This window comes from Taudactylus pleione, unplaced genomic scaffold, assembly GCF_031769625.1.
Source record: "Taudactylus pleione unplaced genomic scaffold, aTauple2 ptg000130l, whole genome shotgun sequence".
NCBI classification, from domain to species: domain Eukaryota; kingdom Metazoa; phylum Chordata; class Amphibia; order Anura; family Myobatrachidae; genus Taudactylus; species Taudactylus pleione.
In genome coordinates this window covers 4,350,529-4,364,548 of record NW_028284532.1, presented here as the reverse complement: position 1 = coordinate 4,364,548, position 14,020 = coordinate 4,350,529, and positions in this window count along the sequence as shown.

Below are 14,020 nucleotides of genomic sequence, written 5' to 3'. Positions count from 1 at the left end.
GTAAGAGTGTTTCTGGTGTACTATTGTTCTTCATTCTCCTCCTTTTTCCTTCTCCTGCCTTTAGGCTTGTTAACTAAACTGAAGCCCTATGACTAGGGTCGGGATATATATGGAGGAGGACCCTGGGCATTCTGGGAGCCAAAGCTTTTAACTGTTTGGTACCTGATCTTCCAACCATACTATCCCCATGGTATCCCTGTGGACCCATGGAACTTTCTAGGTAAGTCTACCATAACTCTATATTTTTCTGTGTTGTTAAGTGAACATCCTACCCAATGCATTTTGAAAATATAAAACCATTTCTGCCAAAACATTGCTAAGGATGGGAGCGTAGAGTGTATTTACTGCTGGAGAATACAACACCACAGTCCCACAGACAATGATATAGAGATATTTCGGGCATACGGAATAGTTGGCAAAGTCATTGTTCAAAGGGAGTATTGAAGTGTGCGTAGAATATCGGCCGCTAAGATTTGGAAAGTGTCTGCAATTTAGTTATTCCTGTGTGAAATGTTCAAGTAAAACAGGGTATTCTTAATCTCTCTCTCACTTTATTTTTTTTTAGAGCAAGTTCTGGGGTCTGTGTGTTCATCCGGGCAAATATCTTGAAGCATTAGATGGATTTTGATGGGGTTTCAACTATTCTATACAGCATTGGTCGAAGAAGGTTTAGGTGAGACATAAGGCAGCTAAGTAATGATTATTTTAGTGAAGCAGTCACAGAAAAAAAAAAATGAATCTCACTCAAAGTTGAAGTACAGGAGCTGCCCTTAGTGCTGAAACAGCAGAGCTCGCAATGTGCGCTGTTGTTTAGCAGCAGCCTAGAGAGGGGAGGGAGTAAGGGACTGGAGCAGGATCACATCTGAGCCAGACAGAGGACTTGATTCAGATTAGGGATGGATATCGGAAGCTTCCGACATCAAACTAGCCATCGCTTCACTGCAATTAGATAGTATAACATACGCGATGGTTATACTAGCGTACCAAAAGGGGACAGTGCCTTGCGACACCCACTTCCATGTCACCGTGGGGGCGTGCCTAGTGCTATCTGAGATGCTGGGCTGCCCCCAGGCTTTCCCTACACTTAAAATAGATAGTGTGCATGCACACAGCATCTATTTTTTTTCCTGCTCATCAGAGCAACGGTGCGCGCTCCCCCTCCACAGCCAGCCATCGGATGGGCATTGGAAAGCAGAATCAGTTGGCTGGCAACCATCGAATTCCTGGTGTTCGATGAAAGTTTTTCCGCAAACATCGATGGTTGCTAGCCATCGGCTTCCGATGCCCATCCATAATTCAGTTTTGGATACAGAATAAGAAAAAGCAACTAACTGTACATCTTGGTAAAACCATTCTGCAGTGCAGGTGGGACAGATTTAATATGCAGAGAAATTTAGATTTGGGAGGGGTGTGTCCAAACTGAAATCATAATTCCAGTTTAAAAATGAAGCTGTTTGTAGGCTACATCCAAAAGCAGCCAGTATTTACCCCACATGAAAAAAAAGTATGTATTTGCACACCCTTTCATTGCAACATGGTTTGTTCAGTTAATCGGGGCATACACGGTGCGATGGGACGGGGGATCCGACATCTGTCATAACGGGCTGTCCCTACATACTATGCGATAGGGTAGCCTATTGCCAGATACGCCGGCTCCTTCCCTACCTGCTTGGATCATACATCACATCCCCTGATCAACTGATTCTGCAGTATGATCAGGGGGTGAGATGTACGACCCCATGAGTGCGCGCTCAGTCCAACATCAGGCCCATACACTGTGCGATATAGCAGCCAAATAATACCAATCCGTCAGATCAGCTGCTTTATTGTACCGGGTATGGCCCGCATTAGAGTTACATGCTCTATCTTATTCTTCCCAAATCTGAATCATGCTCAGAGAGTGAAAGGCAGCCTCCAACGAACCTATGAAGATGCCCAGTTGCAGTCACAGTAGCCACTGGAGAGATAGCTATCAGGAATGTAATAAAAACAACCATCGGAACACTACTGAATGATTTCCATTTAATGGTGGCAAACATTGGCCCGCCACCATCAAATGGTAAAAGCACTACCACCAGAATGGTTAGTGACTATACGATTCTGATGTCCATCCCTACACTGAATTTGCAGACGGACTCTGCCCAACACTCCTTCACCATGAAATGCTCCCTCCAGCGTGATGTTCCCGCTCAGCCTAACGCACTCTGAACATGATGCATCTCCCATGGAAGTCAGCGCTGTTCTCGGACATTGGCACCACGGCGAGGAACAGGATGCCCGGGAAATATGGGGTACATTGTGCAAAGAGGACATTGCTCATTACCATATTGGGCAGCTGGGGAGGGGTGCGCATGGAGGCTGCAAAAATATGCTCAGGTGCCTCAGCCCTGGGACATGCTACTGATAATGCTTATGGTAGCTGGCATACAAATCTCTTATCCATGATCCTCCTGCCCTTCCCAGCACATCACAGTGGCAGCAGCAGTGGGTGTTGTGGTGACACTGGGTAGATGCAGGGGTTTATGGTGTTTTGCAGGGAGCTGTGGTACGAAGCAGGAGTGAGATGCAGGGGCTGTCCTGAGATGCTGGGGACTGTGGTGACATGGTGTAGGTTGTTATGAGATGCAGCCTGCTGTGGCAAGATCAATTGCTCCTGTGTGAAGCCGTGGCGGGTCGTTAGTATGTAATAAAAAAAAGACTAAAGTTTCACCAGTATAACCTGTGGACAGAAAGGCATTGTTCAGTTGATTGTCCCAATCCATGTGCGACAGAAAAGTTTAAACTTGTATAACGTGCCTGTAGAAAAGAGAAAATCACACATCTGAATAAAGTCATATTGTGCTTGAGCAAACGTTATGGGGTGTTTAAGTATAGTGTTGGAAAGATATCTGTGCATACACCTTGAGACTCCCAAATTTAAATGGATGTGCAGCCGGCCCATATTGATACTTAGTACCCAGCAGAGGGAGATGTGGAGAATAAGAGGTATGAAGTGTAAGTTTATTGCGGAGAGAATACCTTGTTGACCATGCTGACATCAAGAGGGTTCTCAAGCAGAGGTGGAGGGATGTCACACTTGGGCAAAGGTAAAAAGATAACCAAATTCAATGCAGAAAGGAACTTTTTCCAAGGTGTAGTTAGCGTAAAGGTTTCTGCAAAGAATATAAAAAGCATAAAATCTGGCGCCACACCCCCTGAGTGGAAATATACAGGAATAATCTGACTGCTGCCTTGAATACAATGTGGGAAATATATCGACCCACAGATTTAGCTGAACCTAAAAAAATAAAAGTAGTTCAAGGCGCTGACAGATAAAATAAATTTAATTGCACAATAAAAGATTTTATTACATATATTCCAATGTTAAATGTAATGAAATGCATACAATCAATCACTAAACCAAATCCCCATTAAAAGTTTCTGGATCCAAATTCAAAACACGTGTCTATCATAAACAATGAGAGAGCTTTGCCTTAACTGTGCTAAACTACACAAATAACCAGAGGAGTTAGAGAGTTATAAATCCGTATCCATCGATGAGAAAGTGTATCCGATATAAATGTATAAAATATGAAAATAAAGTTTCTTTATTTTGGGGTATATGCAGCTCCTTGCACTCAGGCACATCACAGACTCAATTTGTCCAGCAGCAAGAACAATATGTCCCCGCTTCATATAAATCACTGGTATATAGGAATAGGTAGGCACTAATTCTTTTGGCTCATATCCAGGTCTCCTCTATCGGACATCAAAACACTTTGGCCCACAAATTTATCTGGAGACTTCAATGTTATTATACGAATGGTCTGTTTTAGGCCAATTCCCTGCTCTTTACGAGCCGTCTCTCACATTAACCTGCACCTTTTCAGTGTTAATGTGCAGCGGCAGAGTAATGAGAAGTTTGAACCTCACCGCCTCCGCTCCAAGTCTGTTGCTTCTGTTAGGTATAACTAGAAGTATATGATGGTAATAACAGGGCAGTAAAGGGGTAGACGTCTCTACGTGTTTCTCCACCTATGGCAAAATCGCTGGCTTCTTCAGGAGACAATCTGCAAAGAATCCAGTATTAATATATCTGCAGATTGCTACATGATTATAAAAAGGGATGTTAGGAAATTTTATATGATTTGTCCTAGAATTTTATCTAGGTTGTGTAGTGTACTAGACCTATAGGAAGCCAATAAAGAGGCATATTTGGCTAGTTAGGATAATAAAATTGTTATTGCCTCATTAAAAGAGGAATATGCAATGTTATGAGAATACAATTACTGTACTAAAGTAAATTGATCCTTGGATGGTACCTCATCCTCTGAGATGGCTGAGCTAGCCCCATAGATGCAGAGCTAACCTTTTACATTTGCTAAATTGTGCCAGAGGTTAGTGACTAGTTGGAAACATACACATTTCAGGAGTTGAGAACTGACTTGCAGACTATACCTATACAGCATTGCTTCAAAGTGCTGCATTGGGCATTGTTTTGTGGTAGCCTGAACTTCAGGGAAATTACAGATTGAGTTTTTTTGACTGTCCTGGAATACCGGTGGCCTTCTTTTTGGCATCACCAGAAACAGCTTCTGAGTTGGTAACCCTTTCATGTAAACTTTGTAAAGTATGCACATATTGGCGTTTTAAATTGTGCTTATCCAGAAGTAACCCATTAGAAAACGTGTCACTTTTTTTTTCTTCAGGATCCACCGGGATACCATGGGGATATTATGGTTGGAGAGATCCAGGCACCAAACTGTTAAAGCTTCAGCTCCCAGGATGCCTCGGGTCCTCCTACATATATACCTTGCCCCTAGCCACAGGCCTTCAGTTATTCATTTGGTGCTGCAGGATCAAGACGCACATTTGTAACGGGGCTGCTCAAGCAGTCCTAAGCTTTTATTTTATGTTTTGTTTTATTTTTATGTTTTTTGGGTTGGCAGTGCTAAGCGTCTGCATTAAGACGCATGTACTGCAACTCCATCCAACTCCATCTACCTCCACCGGGCCGCAACACCAGTAACTGGGCTGGTGATTTCGGCGGGTCATGGCTGAGCTTGCTAGCAGCAATGCTGCGACCCGGACTGCAACAGGATGCACGCTAATGGGGAATCGCACGTGGCAGTCCTTACTACTGGTGTCAGACGCACCAGAAGCTGCTGCAATCAGGGCCCGGGATTGTCTGCATCCTACACCACCGGGGCCTTATTGTCTGAGGCCGGGGGATCAGCCACAAGGCCAGCGTTAACCGGTTAACGCAGCTAAGGATGTAGGTGCTCCCCTGGCAACTCCCACCCAGATGCAGTCCCAACGAAGGTATTTGCGCGTCTGGGTTGCTCCGCCTACCTTCTGCATGTATGTGAGATGCTCACAGTCCACGCTCAGTATGCTCTTTAACTGTTGGTCTCAGGAGGGTTTGGGTCAGTCTCCCTATATACCTCTCCCTTGGTTAAGGTATATAGTGCTATATACTGTATCCTACCATTCCTTTGTATTTGTGTAGTTAATTTAGAGTCGATTGTAATTATATTACATATGCATTGTATGTGACTGTTTGCTAGCTGCCGTATTGACACTGTCTTTTATTTCTGTCTGTCAATTATAACTATCACTTTTTCTCTCCATCCTCTTGGGGTGAAGGTTTTTCTCTGAGTACTTCACATTCATTAAAGATTTGTGAGGGCTGTCGCATAACATTGCAATTATTGCCTATATTGAACTTGTGAAAGATAAAGGGATACAGGAGGGGGAGGCCTCTGTGCTGGTTTCATGTAAATCTAATGTTGATAGCAGACCGGTAGTGACTAAGGTGCCTAAGCACAAGTTATCATTTTTATTAGTCTGCTCAACATATGGATTCAGACGCATCATCAGAGGAATCAGATGATGCGCAAGGTTCCTCTCCAAGGTTTAGCTCGGGGGTGGAGCATCCGTCCACAGTGGATGTTCCTTCTTTGGTGAAGGCGGTTAAATCAATCCTAGATATTCAGGGTGATGAACCCACAGCTCATAGTAAGAAGGCTTCAGTGTTTAATCACCACTGATAGGTGGTCAAAATGGTTTCCTGTATCTGAACAGCTCACTGAGCTTATGGATGAGGCATAGGGTAACCCTGGCAAATGTTTTTATGTGAATAAGAGAATAACATCATGGTATCCTTTCCCGGCTTCTGTATGTACTAAGCGGGAGGTACCTCCTTCTGTGGATGTTCAGGTGACTCATTTAAGCAGAAATGTTACATTACCTATTCCGTCAGCATCTTCCCTGAACGATTCCACAGATTAAGCATGTCTTAAAACAATATTCTCATCATCTGGAGCTGTTACTCATCCAGCTACGGCTGGAGCCTGGATAGCCAAAGCTGTTGAAGAATGGATAGGTGCATTGGAAGATTATTTACCAAATGCTACCAGAGAACAGATGTATATCTCCCACATATGAGAAGCGGCTTCCAATCTGGGAGGAGCTGCTGTAGATGCTGGAATTTTAGCTTCTAAAGCATCAGCAGCTTCAATAATGGCACGCAAGGGCCTTTGGTTAAGATCCTGGAAAGCTGATACAGGATCAAAGTAAGCGCTGGAAGTTTTACCTTTCTATGGAAAAATACTTTTTGGAGCAGAGTTGGATAAAATAATAGCTACTCTGGCGGCTTCAAAGTCAGCAGGTCTGCCATCTACGACAACTATAAAGTCTAGTCAGGTTTCGTTTCGGTCCTTCCATCTTCAGGGACGGGCAAAGGAACAGTCTTCCTCTAAGACGTTTAGTTTTCGCAAAATATCAAGGCGACAAACTAAGCGGTCTGGCCCGGCAAGACGTCCAGCTTCTAAACTGGACGACAAATCCCAGGCCTGATTGGGCGGACCTCCTCCTGGGGGATCCCAGGGTGGGAGGCCAACTTATTCAGTTTGTGGATTGTTTGTGTCAAACAACAGATGCCTTGGTCCGAGAAGTGGTCTGTATGCCTTCACTTTCAGGAGGCATCCTCTCCAGAAGTTTTTTTCTGCACAGATCCTCCATCAGATGCGGTCAAGGCTTGGCCCTTCAGGAAGCCATTCACTCCCTGCTGCAGGTGTCGCAACAGGGAAGGAGTTATTTTATTTTTATTTATTTTTTTAAATATTATTTATTAGAAGGATCACAATAAATAACAAAGACCATAATAGTCAAAATCTCACTTATGGTGCATACACACGGTCAGATTTTTCTTCAGATCTGAACGATAACTATTTAAAAAATCGTTCATAGCTGAAGGAAAATCTGACATGTCTGAACGATGCGCGTTCCCGATGGTCAGATAACGATATCTGATGTGTTTGCAGTCAGATTTGGATGATTCCATTCATTTTAATGCAGTCAAAAATCGTGCATAGTTCAAATCGTTTAAATCATTCATCTGACAAATCTGACCGTTGTCGAAGTTGAATAATTGAGTGAGACAAGTTCAGTTTAAAATTTAATCGCAGCGACGCCATCTTGCGAATGGCCACAAGACTCCATTTTGGAAATGAGATCACAAGACACCATTTTGTGTGGTCAGCATTAATTCAAGTTATAACCCATTAACTAAGAACAGATGGCAATGTTTTTGTTAACACCAAGGGCAACGGGAAAAACCAGCTTTCTAAGTAGAAGTAAATAAGAAGAGACAATGGGTATTTTTACATACAAATTGGGAATCCCGGGATGCAGATAAAGTATAGTTGTGGCAATTGTAATATAATATCTACACAATTGGATTTGCCTGAATTCTAGACAAGATGGCTCTAAATCCCATAGTTTGAGGTGATAATACATTTGCACTTCACACAAGAGTCTGTGAGAACAAAAGAGGTTTTGTTTTCCTTTGAACACAGCAGGTGGGGGCCTGCTGACAGAGGGCATGTGGAATTACAACCCTCAGCCATCCACACTGCTGGATGTTCACTTCGTGTATGAGAGATTATGCACTTAAATCTCACCCATTAATAACTAGCGTCCTTATATTAAACCCCGAATACCCACACACTACATATTCGCACACAAGGTTCCATTAGCATCAAAATGTATGATTCAAGAAGGTTCAGTTAGTTTAAATGCTAAGAAATAAAGATATTTGTTAACTAAGGAATTATACAAGATAAACATGTCATTCTTGGAGTTGTTCTGACGCATACTCTTTCCAAACACTGGTTTGCCAGTTCATGCTGAATTTTGGGTGAACTGAGGATATCTAGTCAGAAGTCTATCTCTGGGTACGGAGGTGCAGCGTATGTATAACCGTACTTGGTCTGTATTATTTCCTTTTACGCCTAAATTATGTATGTATAAATTGCGTGTAACTGACTGTATTTTTACCTGAATAATACTTGTGCGTTGGAACCACAAGATTCCACTCCTGTCTTTATTTGCGGTCATACTGCGTACGCAATTAGCGTTGTCTTAGAGGTTTTTAGGCAGGGTTTTGTCTTAGAGGTTTTTAGGCAGGGTTTTGTCTTAGAGGTTCTAGGCAGGTGAATCTTAGAGGTTTATAGGAAGGAATATATTAAAAGGTTTATTTACAAATTTAACACCGTGTATGCTCCATTATACAAATGATTATCAATCAAAAAAGGTCTGTTCCTCATAAAATGAAAACAGATTGTGATCCATTTTTACAATTTAACAAAAAATAAAACAAACAAATTCAGCATATAGAGTACAACAGTAGACTGAATAAAGAAAAGAGATAACAGAAAAAGGGATAAAGAAAAGGAAAGAAAAGAGAAAAAAAAAAAGGGGGACGAAAGGAAAGATCCCTGGGGTGGGTCCCAAAACTGAAAATAAATCACTACATATATACGTATACATATCCTGTAAGTAGACATACCTATACATATGCCAATATAAATGACTGTCACAGGGCGAAAGGGGAGGGAGCAGATTGAGAAGCTAACCATGGGCTCCAAATTTTATCAAAAGATTTAGAAGAATGGTTAATAATACTAGTCATATATTTCATACGATAAGTATACCAAATGCGAGATAAAATAGACTGCATAGAGGGAGGATCAAGCTTTCTCCAATTCGAAGCTAGCTGACATTTTGTTGCATTAACAATATGGCGCATCAATTTGTTTTGGGGTCTAGTCAGCGTAGGAAGATCCAAAGGGAGAAGAATGTAGTTGGGATCATAAGGGATAGGTATACTGAGCAAACTGTTTACAAGGCCAATGACTTGCTTCCAAAGACCTACAGTACTATCTTAGGACAAGTCCACCAGATATGGAGAAAGGTGCCCTCAGCCGCACAATCTCTCTAGCACCTTTCTGACGTGCCAGGATACATTTTGCTCAATCGAGAGGGAACATAAGGCCTGATTCAGAGCTGAACGCTCTGACCAGAGCGCTCGCTCTGAATCAGGGCCCTCCTCCATGAAAATGGAGCGGCCTCCTGGACGCTCGTATAGCTGTGGGTGACCAGCCACAGCTATAGCGAGCGTCCATGATGATGGTCGCGATGGTCTTGACCATCGCGACCATCGGACTTGCGACGGAGACCCTGTGGTAGGGTCTCCCTGACACAAGCCCTGGAGTGATTTTGGCTCTATCAGAGCCAAAATCACACCCACTGACATCACTAGTGATGTCAGTGGGGCCGGCTTCAGACGGTAGGCATTCCCATGGGAACGCCTCCATCTGGCAGGCACGCCCACCAAAGGGGGCGTGCTGTCAATCAACATCGACAGCACGCCCCCTTTGGTGCGAGACCCGGAGCGATGGGAAGCCCATCGCTCCCCAGGTCTTGCGCATGCGCACGACTGAGCTCCCTCCGTCGTGCGCATGCGCAGTGGGGAACATCGACCCGCTTGCGAGCGTACTGCCGCTCGCGAGCGGGTCTGAATGACCCCCATAGTACCATCTATATAACAGCTTGTATGTATTCTCTTAACACAAATTGAGCTAGAGGTAACATTATCCCAGACCTCAGCCCATTCCTCATCATCTAAGGAGGTACCCAAATCCACCTCCCAAGCCCTTTCATGAGAATCACGTTGTGGAGACAGCTCCTCCACAAGCATTGTATATAGGGAGGAAATTAGACCTCTGGTTGAGAAGCATCTCAAGCATAAAGCCTTCGTAATTGGAATGGGGTCTATTAATTAGGTATGTCACTTTTTGAGTGGAGATGCCTAAATTGCAAATATTGGAAATAAGAGTTAGCGGGAAGAGCTATATCCTCCGGAATTTGAGAGAATTTGGGAAAGCTTGAATCTCTAGTGATATAATTTGAATAAAAAATGTTCCCCTCCCATGGATAAAAATAAGTCTTGTTTTTACCCAGAGGGAAATCGGGATTGTGAAAAATTGGAATAACAGGAGAAGCGCTGGGGTCCAAACCAAATATCCTATTAGCATAATCCCATACAGATACCGAATGGGTTACAATCAGATGAGAGGTGACAATCTTAGGTCTACGTGGCCCCAGAAGCCAGAGGAGAAAGGAAACTGTGGAGAGACGAAATTCAGCAGCCTCAATAGCAACCCAGACCTTCCCAGCACCAGAGTTACACCACTGCACACTGAGCAAGTTGCACGGCTAAATAATATAGCTTAAAATCAGGTATACCCAACCCCCCACTATGCGTAGGACGTTGCAGTAATTTCAGTCGTACCCGAGGATGTTTGTTTGCCCAAATAAATCATGAGGTATGGAACTGTAAATATTTGAAAACAGGGAGGAATAAAAATCGGAAGTCTGAAAAAGGTAGAGTATCCGAGGGAGCACATTCATTTTAACAGAGTTCACTCTACCTATCCATGAAATAAAATTTCCAGACCAAGAATTTCAAGTGTGACTTTATCTGGTCTAAAATACGGGAAATATTCACCTGGAATAACTGGTGGTGGCAATGTGTTAGGAAAATACCTAGATATTTGATATTTTGTTTATGCTGGAAAAGATGTCTCCAGAGAGAGTTTTGTTGACCCAGGAATATAGAAGTCAAGCACTTCTGTTTTACTCATTAATTTTGTATCCTCAATAACCGGAATAAAGGTCAGTTTCAGCGAGAGGCTGCAACGAATGAGCCGGGTTCTCAAGGGATATTATAACGTCATCCGCATATAATGCAATTTTATGCTCTGAGGAACCAGCTTTTATACCGACAGTGTCTGAATTGTTGTGAATCCTCGCTTCCAGAGGTTCCATGACTAGGGCAAAAATCAAAGGGGAAAGCGGTCATCCTTTTCTGGTACCATTGGCAATTCCAAAAGGGGGAAGAAGTGGTGCGATTGACAGAGACTGTAGCAGTGGGGGATCGATACAGGGCTAAAATACTATATAAAATATTTTCCAGAAAACCCTATTTTCTGAAGTACCCCGAAAACAAAGGCCCAGGAAATACGGTTGAATGCCTTCTCAGCATCGAATGTCATAATTAGATAGGGTAACTTCAGAGCATGAATAGAGTGAATCAGGTCGATGGCTCTTCTAGTATTGTCAGATGCCTGACGGCCTGGAATAAAGCCTACATGATCTGGGTGAATTAAATGGGTAAGAAAGGGGGCTAAACGGTTAGCCAGAATTTTTGCATAAATTTTAAGGTCTACATTTAGCAATGAGATTGGCCTTTAATTAGAGCACTGTGTAGGGTCTCTGGCAGGTTTTGGAATTACCACGATAGCTAGCGTGGAAGCTGGTGCAAAGGATGCGCCATCCAAAATATTATTGAAATGGGAGGTAAGATGCGGGGCGAGCTCTTTCACAAATTATTTATAGTACTGAGCTGAAAAGCCGTCTGGACTCGGGGCAGCTGAGGAGCGCATGGACTTAATAGCAGCCGTCATCTCCTCTAGTGAAATCTCATTAAGCACAAAAAACTGGGATTCCAACACACGTTAAAGGAATATTGGACAGATATGACCGTACTTCCTCGGTACCAGTGGTGGAAGAAAGGGGGGGGGGGTTCTGGTAAGTTAGAGAGCTATAAAAGTCTCTCAACTCCTCCACCATCACCGCAGAGTTATATGTAAGGGCTCCCAATTTTTGGGAATACAGTTTGTCTATCATACTCGAACCCTGCTTACGCCTCAACTTATTGGCTAAAAGAGTACCAATTTTATCAGCTTTGTCATGAAATCGCTGGTGTCATTTCTGCAAAATAGCTGCAGCCCAGCGGGACAAAAGGGCATTCAGCTGTCTTTTCAGGCATTCTATTTGAGAAAGAAGAGAAGCCCTGGGGGAGCATTTATATTGGGCCAAAAGAGTGGAGATTTGGGACTCTAAAGATTAGAATTTCTTGGGCTGTCTTTTTGCGAATTGCAGAAGCCTTTAATATTAAATGGCCTCGAATGGTGGGCTTATGGGCCTCCCATAATATTCCAGGTGAGAGATCAGGTGATACATTTTCCTCAAAATAATGCAACAAAGCACTTTTAGTTTCCAAAAAAGTAGAGGGATACAACAAGAGAATCATCTAAACGCCATTTACGAGTCCCCCGTGGAACCCTATATATATATATCTTACAAGATATAAACCTCCGCATGGTCGGTCCAGGTAAACTGAGTAATTCCAGCATCACTAACTAGAGTCGTAATTGATTGAGAAATGTGAATCCTATCAATGCGGGAGTAATGTTGGTGTGGTGCAGAGAAATGGGTATAGTCTCTAGCGGAAGAGTGGCAAAGACGCCAAGAGTCACACAAATGAAGCTGTTTGAGGAAGGATGTAAGGGTGAGAGAGGCGCTAAATGGCGTCGCTTCTTTTTAGGGGAACCAGACTTATCCAAGAGAGGGTCACGGACAGTATTAAAGTCCCCTCTCAAGCAAGATTGTGACCCTGTGCAACTCTACCTAACTGTTGGAACAAAGAATTAAAAAAATAGGGGTTGATCCCGGTTAGGGGCATATACTGAAACAAGGGTAAGAACCTCTGTACGGAGGATGCTAATCACTATTACATAGTCCCTCTGTATCTATCAACTATCGTTTTAGTGTGCACAAATGGTATATTACGGTGAATTAGAATAGCAACCCCTGTTTTCTTACAATCTGCAGATGCAAAGGTGGTCTGGGTAAATTGCTTGCCTTGAAGCTGAGAATGGGAACCAGTGAAATAGGTCTCTTGTAGAAAAACTATATCTACAGACGCCCAGGACCACTGTACGTTTTCTGGGTGAATTAAGCCCGTTAACATTTATAGATAGAAATTTGAGAGCCATGGTATAGTATGAACAAATTTCTCGAGTGCCAATATGTGCAACAGCCAAAAAATTGCAGAAAGGCCATCAGCAGCCCACCCCAGGGAAAGGAAAAATATATAAAATAAGGATAAACAAAAAAAAACATTAGGAGATCAGAAAAGTAAATAGAAAGGAAAAAGATGCCCAAAATGGCAGAAACCCTGCAAATGAGGATCCTTAATAAGGACTGCTACAAATAGAAATAAACAGACAAGAGCATTTACGATAGGGGGCATGGGAGCAGTGGTATGAGAACAAATTACCAGGAAAGCCTGGTCCTCAAATAGTCGCATAATTCCGAAATATCAAAATGTTCCCGTAAAGGTGGGAAACTAAATGGGTCACCTAAAAAAGGTCAATATAGGTAAAACATAAGGTGGAGGGGAAGAAAAGGAAGGGAGAAAAATGATCTAAAATGGAACATAGTAGAAATATAGAACTAAAAATTGTTACTAAAACTACTATACATAGCAAGGGTATATATCTTATGACGTTAGCATATTTGCAACAATTCACATATCAAAGCAATAATAATTGATATTTATAAACAAACCAAACTTTTTTAGCAAGAAAAAATCAATGGAGTAACTGGTAAAGGATACAGCAGAACAAGTCCTGTGAAGGGTAAATAGATCGCTGGATCTATGTCCAGGAGCAATGAAGTGGGACCAGATAGGACAGGAGTATTTCATGGGGGATCAAAGTCCTTATCTTGACGGCGGGTCACCCGTGACCATTCTGGAAGAGGCAGTCTGGACCGCTGGGATTTTGGTGAACCGCTACAAGGAGCAGAAGAGGCAGGTTCCGGGAGGAGGTCCAGTTTGGCTAACAGGTCC